The sequence below is a fragment of the Tamandua tetradactyla genome, chromosome X (assembly GCF_023851605.1).
Source record: "Tamandua tetradactyla isolate mTamTet1 chromosome X, mTamTet1.pri, whole genome shotgun sequence".
Taxonomy (NCBI): Eukaryota; Metazoa; Chordata; class Mammalia; order Pilosa; family Myrmecophagidae; genus Tamandua; species Tamandua tetradactyla.
The window spans coordinates 117,574,768-117,599,612 of record NC_135353.1 but is presented as its reverse complement, the minus strand read 5'-3'; the positions used below and the strand labels follow the sequence as shown (position 1 = coordinate 117,599,612).

The following is a 24,845-nucleotide window of genomic DNA, read 5'->3' as shown; positions in this document are numbered from 1 at the left end:
GGAGTACAAGTTCAGGACACAAAATTCGGGAGTGTTTCTATACAACTAGTCATGAGCAAGCTGAGGGTGAAATCAAGAACAAAAAAATCCATTTACAACCTCAGCTGCAGAAGTAAAATGTCCAAGAATAAATTTAACCAAGGATATAAAGGGCTTGTATGTGGAAAACTAGAAAATTTTGTTGAGAGAAATAAAAGAATATCTAAATGAATGGAAGCACAATCTGTGTCCATGGATTGGAAGAGGGGATATTCCCAGTTCTACCTAAACCAATTTACAGATTAAATGCAGAAATGGAAAAGCCAAATATACCATTTATTTGCAGGGTTAAGGGCTGTAGAAGAGTGAAAATAATCTTGAAAAAGAGCAAAAGGTGGAGGTCTCACACTTCCTGACTTTAGAACTTATTGCAAAGCTACAGTGGTCAAAACAGCATGATATTGGCATAAAAATAGATATACAGGCCAATGGAATCAAATTGAGAATTCAGAAATAGACCTTTACATCTATGATGTGCCAGGTCTACTTAATGGGGGAAAAATAGTCTCTTCACCAAATGGTGCTGGGACATCTTGATATCCACATACAGAAGAATGAAGGGGGACTTCTACTGCACTCCTTAGACAAAAATTAACCCAAAATGGGTCAAAGACCTAATATAACAACCGTGACTATAATACTCCTAGATGTATCTTCAGGACATTGTGTTAGGCAGTGGTTTCTTAGACTTTACAAAGAAAAGCACAAGCAACAAAAGATGGATAAACAGGACGTCATTATCATTAAGGGCTTTTGTGCATCAGAGGACTTCATTAAAAAGATAGCCTTCAGAAGGGGAGAAAATATTTGGAAATGACATATCTGAAAAGTATATCATTTCCAGAATCTATGGAGAAATCCTACAACTCAACAGTAAAAAGACAACCTAATCATAAAATGGTCAAATGAAGTGAACACGCATTTATCCAAAGAAGATATGCAAATGGACAGAAAAAAAACATGAAAAGATGCTCAACATCATTAGCCATCAGGGAAACGCAAATCAAAACCACAGTGAAATACCACTTTACACCAAGTAGAATGGCATCTTTAAAAACAATAATAAGCATTGGAGAGGATGTGAAGAAAAAGGAACACTCATTCATCGTTGGTGGGAATGTAAAATGGTGCAGCCACTTTGGAAAACAGTTTTATGGTTCCTCAGAACATTTAATATGGAATTATCATATGTCTTGGCAATCCCACTTCTGGGTATATATTAATAAGAATCGAAAGCAGGGACTGTAACAGGTATTTGTACTTCGATGTTCAGAGCAGCATTATTTACAATTGCCAATAGATGGAAGCAGCTCAAGTGTCCATCAACACAAGAGTGGATAAGCAAATATGGTGTGTACATGCACTGGAATATTATGATGCTGTGAACAGGAATGCTGTTCTGATGCATATGACAACATGGATGAACCTTGAAGACCTTATATTGAATAAAATATGTCAGACACAGAAGGACAAATGTTTTGTGGTCTCACTGATATCAAACAGTTAGAATAAACCAATTCATAGAATCAGAAACTAGAACATAGGTTACCTGGGGCGGGGGAGGGCTAGAGAAAGGAGAGTTAAGGCTAAATTGGTACAGAATTTCTGTTAGGGATGATGGAAAAGTTGCATGAATGGATGATGGTGTGAGCTATTCAGCTATGTGAATGTAATAAACACAACTGAACTGTATATCAGACTGTGGCTAAAAAGGAAAATTTTAGAGTGTATACATATTACTAAAATAAAAAAAATTAATAAAATATCAGAGGTTGCCAGGGGTTTGGAAGGAGTGAGGGATGAATCGCTGAAGCACAGGGAATTTTTAGAGTAGTGAAATTATTCCATATGATACTGTATTATGCATTCGTCAAAACTCATGGAAGTGTATAACAGGAAGGGTGAATCCTAATGTAAATTAATGTATAAATATTGGGTTATCAATTGTAACAAATGTACCACGCTGAAGCAGAATATTAATAGGGAAACTGTGAGAGAAAAGGGGCCATATGTGAATTCTCTGTTTTCTCTGACAAATTTTTCTGTATCCCTAAAACTGCTCTAAGAATAAATTCTGCTAACCAAGATAAGGGAAATATATTATTTAACCTCTGGGAAAAAACAGGTGGCAGGCTGACTTTGCAGGCGGTAGTTTGCCAACCTCAACTCTAGAGCAGTAGTTCCCAAACTGCTTTGATTGCAAACTCTCATCAGTTAAAAAAAATATTGATGCAAGCAAAAAAATGCTATGGAAAGAAGTTTAAAAGGACCTTAAAAATGGCAAGACATCCTATGTCCATAGATTGCAAGACTAAATATTGTCAAAATGTCATTAGCACCAAAAAGAATCTACAGATTCAATGCATTCCCTATCAAACCACAAGCAGCCTTTTTTTCATCAAAGGAAAACTCTGTTCTCAAATTCATATGGAACTGCAGGGTGTCCAAAGTAGGCAAAATGATCTTGAGAAAGAACGAACTCGGGAGTCTCACATCTCCAGATTTCAAAATGTGTTAAAAAGACACAGAAATAAAAGTAGATTTATGAACCAATGGAATACAATTGAGAGTCCATAAATACATCTACACATCTATGGCCAACCAATATTTTATTCATGATTTTTATTAGAGAAGTAGGTTTACAGAATCATCATGCAGAAAATACACTGTTCCCATATACCCAGCTCACACATGTGGTATTCCCTACTATTGACAATTGGCATTATTGTAATACCTTTTTCACACTTGATGAAACAATATCATTGTAATTATACTATTGAGCATAGACCATAGTTAATATTAGGGTTCACTCTTTGTGTTGTACAGTTTTAGGGTTTTATTTATTAATTTTTATTCTAGATATATATATATATATATAGAGAGAGAGAGAGAGAGGGAGAGAGAGAGAACCTAAATTTCCCCTTTTAACCATACTAAAATATATAATTCAATGGTGTTAATTGTATTCACAATATTATGTTACCATCACCACCACCCATTACTAAAATTTATCCATCAACCAAACAGAAGTTCTGTATCAATTTAGCATTAACTCTTCATTCTCTAACCCCACTCCCGCCCCTGGTAAACTGGGTTCTAATCTCTGACTTCGTGCATTTGCTTATTCTAATTCTCTCCAATCAGTGAGTTATTACAGCATTTGTCATTTTGTGTCTGGCTTATTTCACTCAACATGATGTCTTCGGGTTTCATCCATGTTTTAGCAGGCATCAGAGTGTCACTTTATGGCTAAATAGTATTACATTGTATTAGATACCACATTTTGTTTATTCACTCATTTGTTTATGGACACTATAGTAGCAAAAATAATTTTGAAAAAGAAAAGTGAAGTAAAAAGAAACACTCTATCTGATTTCTTGGTAAATACATAGATCAATGGACTAGAATAGAGAACTGAGAAAGGTCCCATAGAAGTACAACCAACTAATTTTGACAGAAGCACAAAACAAATTATTGGAAGAAAAGTGAAACTTTTCAACAAACGGCCCCAGAGCAATTGGACATCCTTAGACAAAGCGATGAACCTTGATCTAAATGTAAGAGCTTCTATAAAAATTAACGTATAATATCTTTAAATATAAAATATAACACTATACATTTTTAGAAGAAAATCTTTGACCCCTAGACCTAAGTGAAGATTTCTAGACATTATACCAGAAGCATGATCCATAAAATAAATAACTCTTAAAGTGCACTTAATCAAAATTAAGAACACGTTCTGTGCAAAAGACTGCTAAGGGAAGGAAAAGAGAAGCTAAGGTCTGGGAGGAAATATCTGCAAATCACATATTGGACAAGGGACTCATATCTAGAATATATGGAGAACTCTCCAACCTTAAGCGGAGGTTTGACATCAGTGAAAACAGTGGAGTAAGGACTTCCGAAAATTCTCTCCTCCATAAAAACAATGACAAAAATGGAAAAATTGTCACAATAAACTTTTTCAGGATTCTGAAAATTAACGTAAGTCATGCAGCGATGGAGGGCTTTGTTCAAGACAAACAATTGTATCTCTGTAAATACCATGAGCTTTCTGACATCTTAATCTTACCTCCCAATGCCATCCCCCCTTCCCCAGCTTTGTTTTTGACTTAAAAACCAGCATCCCACAATCATCATGAAAGCCTGCAGCTTTTCACCTACCAGAGATATCATAACAAAGTTGGAGTCCCATTAGTAAAGAACTGTTGTGAATTAACCAGTATGGTGGTTCCCTGGAAGATTCCAATCACAAGGCATTCTTTATTTGACATAATTCTGAGCTGAATTATGTGAAAATCCTTTTCCCTGAGGACATTTGTAGGAAGAATTAGAGGCAGTTGTTTAAGATCGTGGATGTTTGAGGCTGCGGAAAACAGTTGGGGCAATAATAAGCTAACCAAAACCTTAAAAGAAAAAGTTGGAGTGTGAAATAGCCATAGAGAATCTGATGGGCTCAAACAATATCATGGAAATCTAGAAGGCCGTATGCATTTGTAGAGCTCTGTACATACCTGTGGCTCAGTGCATACTCTGTAAAGCCCCTAGAAGACTCTGAGTGCTTACCTTGGTGCTCTAAGCAATCAGGAATGGAGGCTAAGGCAGAGTTGTAGACTGCCTGACTGAATGGTTACGACATACCAAAACATGCACACAAGCCCTTTAGCAAAGACTGGAACACTTATTAGTTCCAGGCATTTAGGAAAATCTCTGCCCAGTCATTAGCTGAAAATAAGCTAACTGAATAGAGACATCAGTGACCATACATGGCAAATAATTCAAATTTTATAGAATTAGTCTATTAAAATTTTAAAAAAACAGCAAAACTTCAGAACAACATCAACAACAGATAAAACAGCAAATGGGGGATCTAAATTCCAGAATGTCCACATTTTATTATTTACAAAGTCTACTTTACAACAGAAAATCTGCAAAAGAAAGAGACAAAGTTATTAAATCAGCTGTTCTAAATATGTTCAATGAGCTAAAGGAAATCATGCTCAAAGAATTAAAAGATAGTGTGAGAATTATATCTTAAATTTTTCTTTTTTAATTGGGGAAGTTTTGGGTTTATGAAAAAGTCATGGATAAAATACAGGATTCCTAAGTACTACGCTATTAATAACACCTTACATTGGTGTGGAACATTTTTTACAATTGATGGAAGCACATTTTTATAATTGTACTATTAGCTATAGTCCATGGTTAGGTCAACAGGGTTTACTGTTGGTGTGATTTCATGGAATTTTTAAAAGCTTTTTTCTATTACCATATATATAGCCTAACATTTCTGTATTTCAACCACTATTCAGATACATATTTCAGTGATTTTAATCACATTAATGATACTGTGCTATCATCACCAACATCCATTGCCAAAACATTTCCATCTTTCCTAGTAGGAACCCTCTACTTACTAAGTGCTAACTTCTTATTCCGTATCACCACCCCATTCCCTGCTAATCTATATTCTAGGTTTGACTGTAAGAGATTCCTTAATCTAATAATTTAAAATCAGTGAGATCATCCAATATTTTTTGTGCCTGGCTAATTTCACTTCACAAGATGTCTTCAAGGTTCATGCATGTTTTTTCAGATTTCATTCCATTGTATGGCTGAATAAGAATCCATTGTATGTATATACCATATTGTGTTTATCCACTCATCACTTGATGGACATTTGGGTTCCTTCCACCTTTACACAATGGTTAATAATTCCACTATGAACATCAGTGTGCAAATATCTCTCTAAGTCCCTAATTTCAATTATTTTGGCTATATACCTAGTAGGGGTATTGCAGGATCATGTGTTAATTCTATACTTAGTTTTCTGAGGAAACACCAAACTGTCTTACACACCCACTGTTTGGGCCCAGACCAATTTCAGGCAAGCAGCGAGGGCTGGTGCTGCCACAAGACGGAAAAACACTCCAGGCACAGAAGTGGACATAGATTTATTGGAATTTACAAAGTGGAGAGATTCTCCAGGGGTGGCCTTTCCCAAAGGATACTGCTCCACAAGGAATAGGAGTGCAGGCAGGTAATATGTATATGATTTTAGGAGAAAGACAGTCTATATAGTATCAGGACATCAGGTCTCTAGTATAATCATTAAAGGGGCTAAAGATCTGATGTTTTATTAAGACTAGTGTTTAAGATTAAGGTATAATCAGCACTGTTTTACAACTGTAGTTACATTCTCCCCACTCTGGGGAGTTGTTTACTTTCTTGACCTTTGTCCTGGGATAAAGCAAGCCTGCTATGTGATGTTTAGAAGGAAACCCAGGCCTTGGGCTGTCACACCCACTACAGCATTTTACATTGCCAGCACCAATGAATGAGCGTTTCTATTTTTCTACATCCTTTTCAACATTTGTTACTTTACATTTTCTAGTGGCACACACTAATGATTGTGAAATGGTATCTCATTGTGGCTTTATTTTCTCTCTTTTTTAAAAAATATGGAACACCTTCCGAATTTGTGTGTCATCCTTGAGCGGGGGCCATGTTAATCTTCTCTGTATCATTCCAATTTTAGTATGTGTGCTGCTGAAGTGAACACTCATTGTGGTTTTGATGTGCATTTCCCTGATGGCTAATGATGTTGAGCATCTTTTCATGTGCTTTCTGGATATTTGCATATCTTTCTCAGAAGGATGTCTGTGTTGGTTTGAAAGGACGCATGGCCCCTAGAAAAGCCATGTTTTCATCTAAATCCCATTTCATAAAGGCAGAATAATCCCTATTCAATACTGTATGTTTGGAACTGTAATCAAAGTATCTCCCTGGAGATGTGATTTAATCAAGAGTCGTTGTTAAGTTGGATTGGGTGACAACATGTCTCCACCCATGTGGGTGGGCCTTGATAAGTTTCTAGAGTCCTGTAAAAGAGGAAACATTTTGGAGAATGAAAGAGATTCAAAGAGAGCAGAGAGAACGACATAGCCAGGAGAAGCAGAGTGCACCAGCCAGTGACCTTTGGAGATGAAGAAGGAAAATGCCTCCTGAGGAGCTTCATGAAACAGGAAGCCAGGAGAAGAAGCTAGCAGATGACGCTTTGTTCACCATGTGCACTTCCAGATGAGAGAGGAACCCTGACCATGTTCATCATGTGCCTTTCCAGATGAGAGAGAAACTCTGACTGTGTTCACCATGTGCCTTCTCACTTGGGAGAGAAACCCTGAACTTCATCAGCCTTCTTGAATCAAGGTATCTTTCCCTGGATGGATGCCTTTGATTGGACACTTCTATAGACTTGCTATAATTGGGACATTTTCTCAGCCTTAGAACTGTAAACTAGCAACTTATTAAATTTCCCACTTTAAAAGTCATTCTGTTTCTGGTGCATTGCATTCCAGCAGCTAGCAAATTAGAACAATATCAAGTCAAGATTTTGCATATTTTTTTGATTAGGTTGTTGTCTTTTTGCTGTTAGGTTGAAGGATTTTTTTTATATATTCTGAATATTAAACCTTTATTGGATATGTGATTTTCAAATATTTTCTCTCATTGAGTAGGCTGTCATTTCGCTTTCAGGATAAAGTCCTTTGAGGCTCAAATGTTTTTAATTATGATGAATTCCTATTTATCTTTTTGCTTGGTGTTGTTGCTTATGCTTGGGATGGAAAGCCTAAAAAACCCTTACCTGGACATTATCAATAGGGTGACAAAAGACATCCCCTGAAAAAGCCTCTACAGAAATTCATCAAATAAAAGGAAAAAACTCACTTGCTTAGATCTCTAGAGGAAGGTAGAGACTACGGAACAATTCCACAAACACTGAATCACGAAAAGAGAAAAATAACAGATAAGGAACTTCCATCCAAGACCTGCTGGTTCTCTTCTCTCCCCTTTGCTTGGTCCCAGACAGCGTGGGAGATGCTCAGAGGCAGTGGGAAGCATCCTTGCTGCCTTCTACCAGGGACACAGACTATCAAAACACTCGCAGAAGTGAGTTAGATCCCCATGCATATCCAGACACAGAGACCCAAGTCCACATAGACTTAGGGCAGAAAACAGCCATTGAGGAGTGCTGAATAAGAAAGTAGCCCAAGAAGGAGCTTCAAAATGGGGAATTGGGAGAGGGGGAAGAGAAGAACCTACATATGTTCCCAAAGCAGCAAGTAGCCAGGCAGAAAATGTCAAATCAACTGTTCATGAACTGGGGACCAAGGAGGTGAGTACAATGCCCAGAGAAGTACAGGACAAAGAGACTGAGACACTGTGATCAGAGACTGTAATTCTTTACATGGCTCCTGTTGCCCATCCCCTACCCTTGAGGGAAGCAGCAGTCTGTGGCCTGATCCACGCCTGGGAGACAGCTGTGAACTGAGATGGCCATAGGTGTCCTTTACCCCGAGTACAGAGGGGCCAACAGCCCAACATTGAGCCAGTTATTAGCCAGCAAAGTGACAAAATTGGATCCCACAGTTTCAGCCACTCCTGGTCAGACACCAACAGGCACCACTGCTTCAAGTGTGGAATAGGTAGCTGACAAGAACCATCTGGTGGACAGGATGTAGAGTTTGAGGAAAGAAGGGCTTTGGGGAGTCTATCCAGATACTATCCCAGAGCCGATTGGATCTGGTCTATGCCCCTGTGTGTGTACCCTGTTTTGCTAGGAAATACTGAAGATGGAACAGTCACACAAAGCCTTACCCAAATGACAACAAATTCCTAGGCAAGAGAGAAACTGACCTTCAAAATAAACCCACCAAGATAATCAGATGACAAGATATCAGCAAAAAATCACAAGGCAGACTAAAATGGAGGAAGATATGACCCAGTCATATTAAATTAAAGTCAGAGGAGACACAGAATTTAGAACAACTACTCAAAAACGTTTAAAAATATATCCAAAATAAATTAAGTGAGATGACTGAAGCGATAAAGGATATGAAGAAGACACTTGGTGAGCATAAAGAAGAATTTGAAAGAATAAACAAAAATTAACACATCATGTGCTGGTTTGAAAGGATATATGTCCCCTAGAAAAGCCATGTTTTCATTTAAGCCCCATTTCATAAAGGCAGAATAATCCCTATTCAATACTGTATGTTTGAAACTGTAATCAGATCGTCTCCTTGGAGATGAGATTTAATTAAGAGTGGTTGTTAAACTGGATTAGCTGAAGATGTGTCTCCACCCATTTGGGTAGGTCTTCAGAAGTTTCTGGAGTCCTATAAAAGAGGAAATATTTTGGAGAATGAAGGAGATTCAGAGAGAGCACAGAAGAATGACATAGCCACGAGAAGCAGAGAGTCCACAAGCCAGGGACCTTTGGAGATGAAGAAGGAAAACACCTCCTGGGGAGCTACATGAAACAGGAAGCCAGGAGAGAAAGCTAGCAGATGATGTCTTGCTCACCATGTACCCTTCCAGCCAAGAGAAAAACTGTGACTGTGCTCGCCATATGCCTTTCTAGATGAGAGAGAAACCCTGAACATCATTGGCCTTCTTGAACCAAGGTATCTTTCCCTGGATGGATGCTTTTGATTGGACATTGCTATAGACTTGTTTTAATTGGACATTTTCCTGGCCTTAGAATTGTAAACTAGCAACTTACTAAATTCCCCTTCCTAAAAGCCATTCCATTTCTGGTATATTGCATTCTGGAAGCTAGCAAACTAGAACACTGCATATGGAAATGAAAGACACTGAAGATGAAATTAAAAATAGACACACATAACAGCAGATTTGCAAACACAAAAGGATCAGCAAGCTAGATGACACAGCAACCAAATTCAAGAGGCGCAATAGCAAATGGAGAAAAAATGGAAAAATTTGAAACCATTCTCAGAGAATTGACTGACAACATGAAGCACACAAACATACACATCATGGATATCCCAGAAGAAGAATAAGAGGGAAAAGGAAAAAGAAGAATATTTGAGGAAATAATGGCAGAAAATTTCCCAACCATTATAAAAGACATACATAGGCAAATCCAAAAAGCCCAACATTCTCCAAACAGAATAAATCCTAGTAGGCCCGTTCCAAGACACATACTAATCAGACTGTCAAATGCCAAAGAGAAAGAGAGAATTTGTAGTAGTACATCAGAGAAAAATGATGCATCACATACAAGGGAATCACAATAAGACTATATGCTGATTTCTCATCAGAAACCATGGGTGCAAGAAGGCAGTGGTATGATATATTTAAGATACTGAAAGAGAAAATTTTCCAGCAAAGAATTTTTATCCAGCAAAGCTGATCTTCAAAAACGAGGGAAACTTTAAAATATTCACAGATAAACAGAAGCTGAGAGAGTTCATTAAGAGAAGACCTGCTCTACAAGAAATACTAATGGGAGTTCTGCTGGCTGAAAAAAAACAAGACGGATAGAGAGGCTTGCAGGAGAGTATAGAAATGCAGATTATTGTAAGGGTAAGTAAAAGGATAAAAAGAGAGAAAACTTAGATTTCACAAATAAAAACCAAAGGATAAAATGATTGAAGGAAGCACTGCTTTTTCAGTGATGACATTGAAGGTTAATGGGTTAACATTCCCAAACAAAAGACACAGCTTGGCAAAATGTTTCTAAAAAAATATGATCCATGTATATGCTGTTTACAAGAGACTCAGGTTAGACCCCAAAATACAAATAGGTTGAAAGGTAAAGAATGGAAGAAGTTACTCCATACCCACAGTAGAAAAAATAAAAATAACAAAAAAGCTAATATCAGACAAAATAGACTTTAAATGCAAAAATGTTGAGAAAAAGGTGGACACTGTATAGTAATTAAAGGGGCAAGTGATCAAGAAAAAATAATAAATATCTATACACCTAATCGAGGTTTCCCAAAGTTCATGGTGCAAATATTGGCAAAAGTGAAGGGAGTAATAGCTGTGTTTACAATAAAAGTGGAAGATTTCAACACACCAGACCCATCAATAGATAGAACATCTAGACTGAGACTCAATAAGGAAAGGGAGAACGTAAATAATATGATAAGTATATTGTACTAACAGACCTATACCAAAACAGTAGGATATACATACATTTCAAATACTCATGGAACATTCTCCAGCCTAGATGACATGCTGAGGTACAAAACAAGTATTAATGAATTTTAAGAGGTTGAAATTATACAAAGCACTTACTCTGATCATACTGGAATGAAGCTGGAAGCCTGGAAGCCAATAACAGCTGGATAACTAGAAAATTCACAAATATATGTAGGTTAAAGAGCATGCTGCTAAACAATCAGTGGGTCAAAGAAGACATTGAAATAGGAATCAGTAAATATCTTGAGAAGAAAGAAATTAAGTACACACCGTATTAAAACTTATGGAATGCCGTGAAAGCAGTGCTGAAAGGGAACTTTATAGCCCTAAATTCCCACATTAAAATGGAATAAAGAGATAAAATCAAAGACCTAACCGAACACCTGAAGAAACTAGAGAAAGAACAGCACACTAATCCTAATGCAAGCAGGAGGAAAGCAATAACAAAGATTAGAGCAGAAATAAATGAAGTACAGAACCAAAAAAAAAGGACAGTAGAGGGGCAAGATGGCAATGTGGCGAGGCGTGGAATTTACTTGTAATTCTACAGCAGCTAGGAACTAGCTAGGAACCGTCTGAAACAACTGTTTGGGGGCTTCTGTGACTGGGCACACATTGTACACCAGTGTGGGATGGGTGGAAGAGCCAAGATCACAGAGCAGAACTGTAAGTATCCCAAGCCACAGAGGCTGTCACCCTTCCCCCATTGGCATAGCAGGCTGACTTGGCTCTCTCCCTTGTAGGAAACATAAGCTACTAGGACCAAGGATGGTAGCTCAGAAAAGCTCAATTGTGGAATTAATTCACAAATTTGGACTGCTGATTACAGGCTCCAAGCACAGATAAACCTGGGGCAAGCACAAAAGAAACTGGGATGTGTTTCTCCACCAGAGAGCTGGCAGGGTGAATTGAAAACAACAACAGGTTTTTGGAATCGTATGGGGGCTGAATACTGGAAAACGGCTGGGCCTCAAGAAAAGGAGCACACAGAGCTGGGTACCAGCTCTGACCCTTGATTGGGAAGCCCAGAGGGCTGGAGAATGGCTCTGAAAAGGACTTTTTTCTCTCCACTTTTTTCCACTTTAACAGCCCGTTGGATAGACCTGCAAGCATTTTCAGGCTGAAGCATTGCCCCAGGTAAGAATTAAGGTATTTCTTGGGACAAATAACTAGTCAGACGAAGGAAATAATTACCTAAAGGCAGATCATTAAGCAGTCTCTACAGGGAACAAGGTAAGGTAGTTCCGCCAAGCTCCAACTGTGGTTTTTTTTTTTTTAATCTTTTTATTCTATTTTTTAAAATACCAAAAAACACAAAGCAAATGCAAACATTCCTATTTTGATCATCCCGTTCTACATATATAATCAGTAATTCACAATATCATCACATAGTTGCACATTCATCATCATCATGATCATTTCTTGGAATATTTGCATCTATTTAGAAAAAGAAATAAAAGAAAACAGAAAAAAATTTATACATACCATACCCCTTACCCCTCCCTTTCATTGATTACTAGCATTTCAAACTAAAGTTATTTTAACATTTCTTCCCCCTATTATTTATTTTTATTCCATATGTTCTACTTATCTGTTGACAAGGTAGATAAAAGGAACATCAGACACAAGGTTTTCATAGTCACACAGTCACACTGTGAGTGCTATGTCATTATACAATCATCTTCAAGAAACATGGCTACTGGAACACAGCTCTACATTTTCAGGCAGTTCCCTCCAGCCTCTCCATTACATCTTGACCAATTGTAGTTTTAATGAACAATTTTGGGCTGCAAAAAAAAAAAAGATCCTGGCACAGATAAACCCAGGGCAAGCAGGAAAGAATTCTGAGGTCTCTCCTAACAGAGAAGAGGTAGAACCGATGGAAAAAAATAAAACAAAATAAAATTAAAAAAAAATAAAGGTGAGGGTTTTGGGGCTGGCTGAGCTCAGGGTTCAGGGAAGGGGCTGTGCCCCAAGAAGGGAGCCACATACAGCCAGATACCAACTCTGGCTCTTGGCTGGCAAAACTTGGGGGACTGGGGACTGGCTCTAAAATGGGATCTCAATTTTTTTAAGAAAATTATTTAGTACCTTAGTAGAGAAAGCCTCAGGCATTTTGAAATATCAGCTGGACCCAGACAAGGGTAGTTAAGACAGGTCTGAGAAACAAAGTAACCAGTCAGGTGGGGTAGATAATTCCCTAAAGGGCATATCTTTCCCACCACCACCACCATGACCAAAGAGGGAAGGCAGGACCCAGATCAAGTGATGGCTTTCCTGCAGAGAATTCAGACCCAAGGCCTGGAAAACAGAAACAGGTAAAGCCTGTTTTCCATCTCAGTCACTATTTCAACCATGCCCCTGGCAGGGAGGGTCCGCTGAGAATTAAAGTCACTGCATCACTTTACACCAGTGGGGAGCTGCAGGCTGACAAGCGCCACCTGCTGGGCAGGATAAGAAAAGCACAGAGTTCAGAGGCTTTACAGGAAAGAATGACAATATGCTGGATTTCATCCTAAGGGTAACTTGATACTCATCACACCCTCCTCCTGAGAACCTGGGCCTGTCTGTTCGGGGAAAATCTGATTGGAGCCAATCATATCTAGGGAGACCCTCCTCCAAAGAGAAAAAAAGGTTCCAAAAGGCAGGACAAGAACCAGGAAAACAAGAGCTGAAAAATCCTGATCAGTTCAACAGAAACTATGCTAGAAAGTTTAGAATAAGTGGAAATAAGTGCCAAAGAACAGATAGCCAAAAAAAGCCAACTAACAAGAAAACCTTAGCTAAAAGAGGGAAAACTCTCTCAAAAATAAACTAATCAGGGAAATAAGATACTTAGACACCAGCAAATAATTGCAAGGCATACTAAAAATGAAGACATGACCCGGTCAAAGGAACAAACTAACATTTCAAACAAGACACAGGAGTTGAACAACAAATTAAAGATGTTCAAAGAAACATGCTGTGGTAGTTAGATTCAGCATACCTTATCTCAGCACTTGCAGCTCAGCCCAGGCCTTTGGAGATGCAGAAAGAAATCACCTCCGGGAAAGTTCTTGGAACCCAGAGGCCTGGAGAGAAGGCCAGCGGAGAGCATCCTGTGCCTTTCCGCGCAAGAAAGAACCTCAGCTGAAAGTTAGCTGTCTTTCCTCTAAACAACTAGCAAACCAGAACAGATTTTGTACCAGAGAGGGGGGCGCTGCTGCAGTTTGCAAATACCAGATATGTTGACACGGTTTTTTGGATGGCTAAGCGAAGATTTTAGAGGAACTGTGAAGAGAATGATGGAGAAGTCCTGGAGTGCTGGAAGAGACTGTTGGTGTAAATGGAACCACTGCCAATCTGGACAAAGAGGGACACAAAAGGGACAAATTGGAGTTTGCAGAGTGAGAACCATGGAAGCTTGGGAGGACCGCTTTTGCTGCTCAGATGTGGCCTCACTCTCCCTAAGCCCAACTCTGCAAGTGAAATCATTGCCCTCCTCCCTACGTGGGGCATGACATTCAAGGGTGAAAGTGTCCCTGGCAATGTGGGAGATGACTCCCAGGGATGAATCCAGACCTGGCACCATGGGATCAACAATTCCATCCTGACCAAAAGGGGGAAAAGAAGTATAACTAATAGTATCAGTGGTTCAGAGTTCACATAGAATTGAGAGGCTACCCTGGAGGTCATTCTTATGCAAGTTTCAGTTAGACATTACTACCCATCAAAGGTTCCAGGCACTAGGATAACTTTCCAGAAACCTACTACCTCCAGAAGGGTCCCTGGACCAGATAAGTCCTGAAACCTAGAGGGGCCACCCTCAGCAGAACATCAGCTAATTCCATCTCCATTCCCCATATTATTGACAACCCCTTCTAACATGAAAAAGTTAGAATGGCCATAGCCCAAATACTCCTGAAGAGTGAGAGAAAGATCAAAACTGATGGAGTTATACAGAGGAGGTAACAAACGACTATGATTGCTGAATCATTGTATTTCTTTTAGCCTCTTCAGCAACTAGAAGTAAAATCCTAAAATTGTGGAATTGTAACCCATAGCAAACTCTAAAATCTGTTCTACAACCAATTGTTGTGCTGTGCTTTGAAATTTGTTGTTTTTGAATATATGCTATTTTTCACACAAAAAAACAAAAGTCGATTGTGATGATAAAAAAATTTATTCCTTCTAGCCTCCTATATTCTGGAGCAGCTAGAAGGAAAAATCTGAGGTGATAGTATTGTACCCCATAACAAACTCTGGGATCTGTCCTGTAACTACTTGTTGAAGAGTGCTTTGAAGACTATTGCTTTTTTCTTTCTTTCTTTGCTTTGTATACATGTTACATTATACAATTTTAAAAACTTAAAAAAAAAGGGCAGCAAGGAATATTTTCCAAAATGAAGTACAGAGAAAAATATGCAAAATCTTCCCTAAAAGCAGCAAGTACCCAGGCAGAAAATATCAAAATCAACTGTTTGGAACCCGGGATAATGGGGAGGACATTTCAAGGGCCAGGTCAGTGAGGGATGAAGAGTCTGAAAAGACATGGACAGAGACTACGTTTTCAACCCTGGGTCCTGGTGCCCAGCCCCCACCCTTGATGGAAACAGCAGCTGGCAGCCTTGTCTGGAGGATGGCTACACACTGGGGTAGCTCCACCACAAGCAAAGTGGGGGACACTGTCCCATATTGACTCAGATTTTGGTGGTGAATTGAGGACACAGGAAACCTCAAGTTTCAGCCCTCCCTGGTCAGACATGGCCTGGGCTCCATGAGGTAAACTGCTTCTAAGCAAGATTAAGTCTCTGAACAGTGCCGCCTTCTGGGCAGGTCAGAAAGGGCAAGGGAATTACAGGGTTTTTCACACCCTCTCCAAACCTTTCCCAAGCCCATCAGAACGGTTTTACTTCCCCTGCACATGTACCTGGCCCTGTTTTAGCTGGGAAACATGGATGACCCGATTGTCAAATCAATGCCCTAATACAAACCCAGGTCTTTCTGGCTGGCAAAAAGCAAAGCGCCGCTAGGCTGGCTCCTGGCTGATGAGTTGAAACTCTAAGTACCCCAGCCCAAGGTCTCACCACGCAGGAGCCTGGGAATTACCAGACACACTGTACCCACAGATGCGTATCAGTCAATGTACACAGTGCCTTCCCCTTAGCCCAAGACAAAACACAGAGCCCAGCCTGTCTCAAACACCCAAGAGTCTCAACCTATAAAAAGCAGAATGCAGCCTGTCTCGAACACTCTCCTGGGAAAGGGGAAAGGGGGGCTGCATGAGAATTCTGTAAAGTTTCCAGCCTGCAGGGAATGGGAGGGGTCGCTGAAGAGCAGATCCTCCTTTCAGCAAAAAAGAAAATCGGGAGGCAAGGCACAGCACAGATTGTGAGTGTTATTTAGAAAATTCAGACCCCAAAAGCTGGAAAAAAGAAACAGTTAAGCCCACATTCAGCTTCAGCCTCTGTCTCAACCACACCCCTCGTAGGAACAGCATCTGCTGAGAATTAAAAGCAAAGTACCACATGAAACCTGTGGGGAGTACCACAGGGAGTACCACAAAGTACCACATTGACTGTCAGCAGGCTGACAAGTGCCATCTATTGGACAGTACAGTAAAAGCACAGAATTAAGAGTCCTCACAGAAAAGACTGGCATCCTGTAGGTCTCATCCCCAGGGAACCTTGATAAAGATTATACCCCCTTCCTGAGAGCTGGACCTGTCTTGTTTGGGAAAATCTATCCTATCTGGAAAAAGCCTCCTCCTGGAATGAGAACTCCATGTAAAATTACAAGAGGTAGCAAAAGAAGTGTTTAAAGTAAACAAAGACAAAAAACAAACAAGCAGAACAACAGAGAACATTCCCTGAGGAGGAAGAGGACAGAGACAGCTTTTTACTGGGGAGTGAAACAGTTGCACACACAAGCACACAAAAGGGCAATCTCAAATAAATTCCTTTTAGGCAGGGGAAGAATCAGAAAAACAAGGGCTGAAAAATTCTGATCAGCTAAATATAAGCTAGGCTAGAGATCTAGAATAAGGTGAACTGATTGTCAGTGAACAGTTAGAGGATGTTCTAGTTTGCTAGCTGCCAGAATGCAACACACCAGAGATGGATTGGCTTTTGATAAAAGGGGATTTATTTCATTAGTGCTTCAGAGGAAAGGCAGCTAACTTTCCACTGCGGTTCTTTCTTACATGGGAAGGCACAGGATGGTCTCTGCTGGCCTTCTCTCCAGGCCTCTGGGTTCCAACAACTTTCCCCGGGGTGATTTCTTTCTGCATCTCCAAAGGCCTGGCTGAGCTGCGAGTGCTGAGATGAGGTATGCTGAGTTGCTTGGGCTGCACTACATTGAGCTCTCTCATTTAAGCACCAGCCAATTAAGTCAAACATCATTCATTGCAGCAGGCACACCTCCTAGCTGACTGCAGATGTAATCAGCAACAGATGAGGTTCACGTACCATTGGCTCATGTCCACAGCAACAGAACTAGGTGCCTTCACCTGGCCAAGTAGACAACTGACTCTAATTACCACACCTGGGTCCAGGAACCAAGGGGTGGAAATGGGAGAGGCATCACTCACAATTGCCCCTAGTGATCCACTAGGAAAATTTTTGCTTCCTGTCCCTGTGCCCTTGAGCTCTGCTGGTCTACAGGTTTTAGTCCCAGAAGCAGGAGTGCTTCCTTTAGGAGAAACAACAATGATTCCATTGAATTGGAATCTAAGATTGCCACCCGGTCTCTTTGGGCTACTCTTGCCCCTGGATCAACAAGCCAAGAAGGGGATTACTTTACTGGCTGGGGTGATTGACCCTGACTATCAGGGGGAAATAGGACTGCAACTACACAATGGAGGTAAGGACAAGTTTTCCTGGAATATAGGCGATCCCCTAGGGTGTCTCTAGTAGTACCGTGCCCTGTGGTTAAAATCAATGGAAAACTGCAACAACCCAATCCAGGCAAGACTACCAATGGCTCTGACACTTCAGGAATGAAGGTTTGGGTCACCCCACCAGGCAAAGAACCACGGCCAGCTGACGTGCTTGCTGAGGGGAAAGGAACATGGAACGGGTAGTGGAAGAAGGTAATGATAAATATTAACTATGACCACATGATCAGTTACAGAAATAAGGACTGTGATGCTGTTTTGTTCATGTTATAGTATTTAAGTTGTAAGATACCAAGTTGAAGAGTGAATATTACCCAAGGACTTGCACCCTATTCTGGAGAGATTTAAGGTGCTTCCAATTGTATGTAGGACAGTTGAGTATTGTTAGGCAAGGAAAAAATGTGTCTGTTATTGTTTTCTATTTAGAGATTAACTATGGTTTAAAGCGATGTGTATAAATGCCAAGTTGACAAGGGGTGGACTGTCGTGATCAGGTTCATGTGTCAACTTGGCCAGGTAGTGGTGCCCAGGTGTTTGTTCAGGCAAGCGCTGGCCTGTCTGTTGCTATGAGGACATTTTATGGACTTAAGTCATGATCACGTTGGCTGCACCAACAGCTGATTGTATTTGTAATCAGCTAAGGGGTGTGTCTTCTGCAATGAGTGATGATTAATCTAATCACTGGAAGGCATTTAAGGAGGATTCAGAAGAGGCAGTCACTCTGTGTGCTTCAGCCAGCCAGCCTCTCCTGAGAGTTGGTTGAGGACCTTCTTAGGAGCTGCCAGCTTGCAGCCTGCCCTACAGACCTTGGACTCTACAGCCCCATGGTTACGTGAGACATTATTATAAATTTTATAGTTACATCTCCTGCTGATTCTGTTTCTCTAAAGAACCCTAGCTAAAACAAAGGCCTCTAGTGTGTTTGGGGAGGAGAAAGGGAGGCTCAGAATGGGGAAAGCGGGGTGGGTCAGATAGACCGTGATCTCCACTAGGAGTGGGCTGCAGCGTGAGAGGAGGTATCAATCTCAGATAACTGACCATCACTCCACTCCAATCTGCCCCAGGTGCTGGTTGGGGAAACCTCCCTGAGCAGCCCCATAGTCAATAGCACCCATGAAGACTCCAGAGGCAGAACAGGTTGTACAGCATTGGGGCTGGGCCTCCGGGCACTGGGAGTGATTGCCTGACTGGGTACTGAGAACAGCAAGCTCCGGTGTGGTGTCTGGCAGACCTGCCAGGCACTGGTGCTGTGGGTCAGCTGATCACCCAGGTGCAGGCTAAGACCAGCTTTCCATTGCCGTTGGCAGGAGTACTATCCCCCTCACTATGCATGACCATCTTCCAGCAGCCACTTCAGTTCAGGCAGGGTGGACCTGGGGGGAAGTGCAGGCAGGCTAACTCCTAAACTGCCCAGGTTTTCATTTATTTCCTAATATTTTTTCAATCTTCTTTTTTTAAAATATATTTTATATACATATATTTATTAGTAGAATAATTTTATTATTTTTATTTTTATATATTTTACATATTTATATTTTATTGATTCTTTATTTTTATTTCTTATTTTATATTTATTTATTTTATTTTATTATTTTTTTATTCCTTACATTTTCCCTGCCTCTGGTGGGCAACAGCCTGAGTTAATTCCCAATATATGTTGAGATGTCTCCTTCTGACTTTGGGACCTACTACTGTTGAGGTGTGTTTTGTTGCTGCTGTTGTTGTTTTCATATTTTTATTATATTCTTCTTTTATTTTATTATTAATTAGATATTTTGGGGGGGTGCATGGGCCAAGAATTGAGCCTGGCTCTCCCACATGTTGTGTGGCCATTCTACCGCTGAAGTACTCATGTACATTGGCCTAGCTGTTTATAGACCCTCAAGATGAAGTGTATCCCCTACATCACATCATGGCTTTGCTTTGTCAGGGGATAACTGACAAACCAAGTGCAAAAGGAAACCATCAATACAAACTCAAGTAAATACAAAGCTTTAGATGAGTGAAGGAAACCAACTTGAAAAATAACCTTATTAAGATAATCAAATGCCATGAACACAATAGAAAACACAAAGCATGTGACGGCCCAAACAGAAATGATCCAGCCAAATGACCAAAACTCCAGATGGGACACACAATATGAAACAACTACTCAAGGATAGTCATAAAAAAAAATAAAGTATATCAAGAAGACACTGGAAGAGCATAAAGAAGAATTTGAAAGATTAAATAGAAAAATGGTAAAGTTCACAGAAATGAAAGATACCGTAGACCCAATTAGAAATATTCTAGAGACACATGATAGGAGATTTGAAGAAGCAGAAGGAAGAGTAAATGAGCTAGAAGACAGAACGATTGAACTAGAACAAACAACAGAAAAAATGGCATGGAAAAATGGTACTGGATCTTAGGGAAATGATGGACAACAGAAAGCATGCAAATATAAGAATCATTGATGTCCCAGAAGGAAAAGAGAAGAGTAAAGGGCTAGGAAAGTTAGTTGAAGAAATAACTGGGGAAAACTTTGCAACCCTTGTAAGAGACATAAATATGCAAATCAAAGAAGCCCAACAAACTCTGAATAGAATAAATCCAATTGGGCCTACTCCAACACTCATAGTAATCAAACTGTCAAATGTTGAAGAGAGATAGAAAGTTCTGAAAGCAGTACAAGAGAAGTGATCTAGTATCTACCAGGGAAAACACATAAAATTGACTTTGGACTACTCAGCTGGCACGCTGGAAGCAAACAGGCAGTGGTATGATACAGTTAAAAGCCTGAACAAGAAAGGCTTTCAGCAAACAATCCTTTATCCAGCCAAGTTATCCTTCAAAATTGAGGGTGAGATTGAAATCTTCAAAGACAAGCAGAGATTGAGAGAGCTAGTCAACAAGTAACCTGCCCTACGTGAAATACTAAAGGGAGTCCTATCACCTGAAAAAAAGACAGGAAAGGCACGTTTAGAGGAGGGCACAGAATTGAAGAATTCCAGTAATGGTAATTTAAAGGATAAAAAGAGAGAGAAGTAAATGAATATATATATCTGACAAATAAAAACTAAAGGATAAGGGCGGTGTAATGGTAGTTCAGTGGCAGAATTTAAAGAAAGGACAGCAAACTAATCCCAAATCAAATAAAAGAAGAGAAATAACAAAGATTAAAGCAGAAATACATAAACTGGAAAACAATAAAACAGTAGAAAGAATCAACAAAGCTGAAAGTTGGTTCTTTGAGAAAATCAATAAATTGGTGGACCCTTAGCTAGACTAACAAAGAAAAAAAGAGAGAGGCTGCAAATAAGCAAAATCAGCAATGGGGGAGTCATTACCATGGATCCTGAAGAAATTTTAAAAATCACAAGACAATATTATGAACAACTATATGTCGACAAACTAGACAACTTAGATGAAATGAGCAAATTCCTAGAAAAATCTGAACTGCCTATACTGGCTCAAGAGGAAACAGATCTCAACAAACCAATTACAAGAGATTCAATTTGCCATCAAAAATCTTCCCACAAAGAAATCTCCAGGACCAGACAGCTTCACAGGGGAATTTTATCAATATTCCAAAAAGAACTAACAGCAATCCTGCTCAAACTCTTCCAAAAAATTGAGGAGAAAGGAACACTCTCTAACTCATTTTATGATGCTGACATCACTGTAATAGCAAAAACAGATAAAGGCACTACAAGAAAGGAAAGCTACAGCCCATTCTCCCGAATGAACATAGATGCAAAAATGTTCAACAAAATACTCGTAAATCAAATCCAACAACACATTAAGAGAATTATACATCATGATGAAGTAGGGTCTATAACAGGAATGTAAGGATAACTCAACACAAGGACATCAATCAGCATAATACAGGACATTAACCAATTGAATGGGAAAAATCACATGATCACCTTGATTGATGCTGAAAACCATTCCTGATAAAAACACTTCAAAAGCTAGAAATTGTTGGAAACTTTCTTGTTATCATAAAAGGTGTGTATGCCAGCATCATACTTAAGGGTGAGAGACTGAAAGCATTCCCCCTAAGATTAGGAATGAGATAAAGATGTCCATTGCCACCACTATTATTCAACATTGTGCTAGAGATCTTAGCCGGGGTGATTAGACAGAAGAAAGAAATAAAAGGCATCCAAATAGCAAAGGAAGAAGTAAAGTTTTCATTATTAACAGAAGACATGCTCTTATACTTAGAAATCCCTGAGAAATCTATGACAAAGCTACTTGAGCTAACAAACAAATTCATCAAAATGGTGGGATGCAGGATTAATGTGCAAAAATCGGTAATGTTTTTATGCACAAGCGATGACCTATCTGAGAACCCAATTAAGGAAAAAAGTCAATTCAAAATGCAGCCAAAATAATCTGGTATCTAGGATGGATGTGATGCCTAACCAGGGATGGATGTGAATGACTTGTACACAGAAAATTAAGAAACACTGCTAAAAGAAATAAAAAGTGACCTAAATAGATGGAAAAACATTCCACACTGATGGATACAAAGGTTGAATTGTTGTTAAGATGTCAGTTCTACCCAAAGTGATCTACAAATACAATGCAATAGCAATCAAATTCCCAACAACTTACTTTGAAGACTTGAAAAAGTTAGTTATCAAATGTATTTGGAAATGAAAGAGACCTTGACTAGCTAAAGATAGCCTACAAAAGAAGGGCAAAGTGGGAGGACTATCATTTCCTGACTTTGAAGCTTACTATAAAGGCACAGTGGTGAAAACAGTAAGGTACTGACACAAAGATAGAAGTACTGAACAATGCAATCAAATTGAGAGTGCAAAGATAGCCCACCAAATCTGTGGATAATTGATCTTCAATCAGGCCTCCAGATCCACTGAACTGGGTCATCATAGTCTCTTCAATAAATGGGCATGGGAGTATTGGATATCAATAGCCAAAAAATGAATAAAGATTCCTACCTTACACCCTATACAAAAAATTCACATGGATTAAAGATCTAAATGTAAGAACCAATACCACAAAATTTCTAGCAGAAAATGCAGGAAAGCATCTTTAAGGTCTAATAATGGGTGGTAGCTCCTTGAAATTTACACTTAAAACACAAGCACAAAAGAAAAAATAGATAAATGGGAACTCCTTAAGATCAAGAGCTTCTGCGCCTCGAAAGACTTGGTTAAAAAGATGAAGAGGCAGCCAACTCAATGGGAGAAAACATTTGGAAACCACATACCAGGTAAAGGCTTGACATCAAGTGATAAGGGGTAATTTTGGTTTGATACTTGGTGATGCTGTGTTTGCTGGTTCTTCGTCATTATGAAACTTGTCTAAAATCGAGATTGCTGCTGATCGTAAAACCACGTGAGGACACTGTAAGATATGGTTTGTTCATTTTGGACATCATCCAGGGTGGCCAAAAGATGGAGGGAGCCAAAGGATAGAATGACTGAGAAGCACAATGGCAAATGGTAATACATTCATATGATGGAATATGGTGTGGCTACAAAAAAAAGGACATTGAAAGGCACGCAATGAACTGGATAAACCTTGGGGGTCAATCTGTTGTGCAAAATAAGCCAGAAACAAAAGAACAAATATGCTAAGGTCTCTCTCAGAAAATACTTATAAGAAAACGGGAGCCTAGATTGTAAGCACTTATAGCAACCACATTTAGTCTGAAGTTGTAAATGTAATTCTAGATTCTGAGACTGAGGTATATATGTATCAGCAGTTATTTCTCTGTGACTTTGAGTAACTCTGTGACACCTAAGATCCAGAAATGGAGGGCTGCAGCCCTGAAAGTTAGCATAGCTATACATATAACAGTTTAAGTAAGCAGAAAAGAGATCAGGCCTCAGTGTTTAAAATGAAGCCAATCTGACTGGTTCCAAGGTAAATTAAAATGCAGGGTAGAAAATGATAGTGTATGTACTGTAGACCTTTAGCTACTCTATGAGACCAAAGGCAAAGAGGTTTATTTTGTCAAAATCCAAATTTTCTGTAACACATAATCTAAATCAACCTCTCTGGATAGCTCATTTAAACAACCCAGACTCATGGAGTCCAGAATGGGAATGAGGCCTTGTAATTCTGTATACCTTCATATAATGCCAGGACACATCTCAGACTATGGTGAGCTGATAATTTTATAGTATTGGTAGAGTCCCTTGAGGGGCCAAAGGGAAATATATATATACTATTAAACTCTCCCATCTGGGAAACCTCAGGTATCTCTCTGCCTTTGGGGAGTCCCAAGAAAATAGGCCAAGCCCTGGATTTATTTTTTATCCATGGAAACTGTCTTTACCTTAGAAAATATGTACAAAATGAAAGAAGACAGCAAATATCGTCCATAAGCTCACTCTTCTTAGATAACTGTGTGGCATTAAATTCACACCTTTCTGATATTTTTCCAACATTGGGTCATGAGGGTATCGGGTGTTGCAACTAGGATTTTTATTTATTTATTTTTTGCATGGGCAGGCACCGGGAATTGTACCCGGGTCTCCCGCAGGGCAGGCGAGAATTCTGCCTGCTGAGCTACCGTGGCCCGCCCTGCAGCTAGCTTTTTTTTTTTTTCAATTTTTTAAATTAATTTTTAATTTTTTTTAAAACTATGACAAGAAAGAAACACATTCTTAACATATGATCATTCCATTCTACATATATATTCAGTAATTCACAATATCATCACATAGCTGCATATTCATCATCATGATCATTTCTTAGAACATTTGCATCAATTCAGAAAAAGAAATAAAAAGACCATTGAAAAAGAAAGAAAACAAAAACAGAAAAAAATTATACACACCATACCCCTTATCTCTCCCTTTCACGGATCATTAGCATTTCAAACTAAATTTATTTTAACATTTGTTCCCCCTATTATTTATTTTTATTCCATATGTTCTACTCATCTCTTGACAAGGTAGAT

At 39.3% G+C, this 24,845-nt stretch overlaps 1 non-coding gene across 1 annotated transcript; it reads right to left on the bottom strand.

The window, feature by feature from the left end:
- Positions 1-6,494: 6,494 nt before the first annotated feature.
- Positions 6,495-6,601, bottom strand: LOC143672251 (U6 spliceosomal RNA). The gene has a single exon (XR_013169721.1). It is a non-coding gene; the product is annotated as a U6 spliceosomal RNA (small nuclear RNA).
- Positions 6,602-24,845: the final 18,244 nt, after the last annotated feature.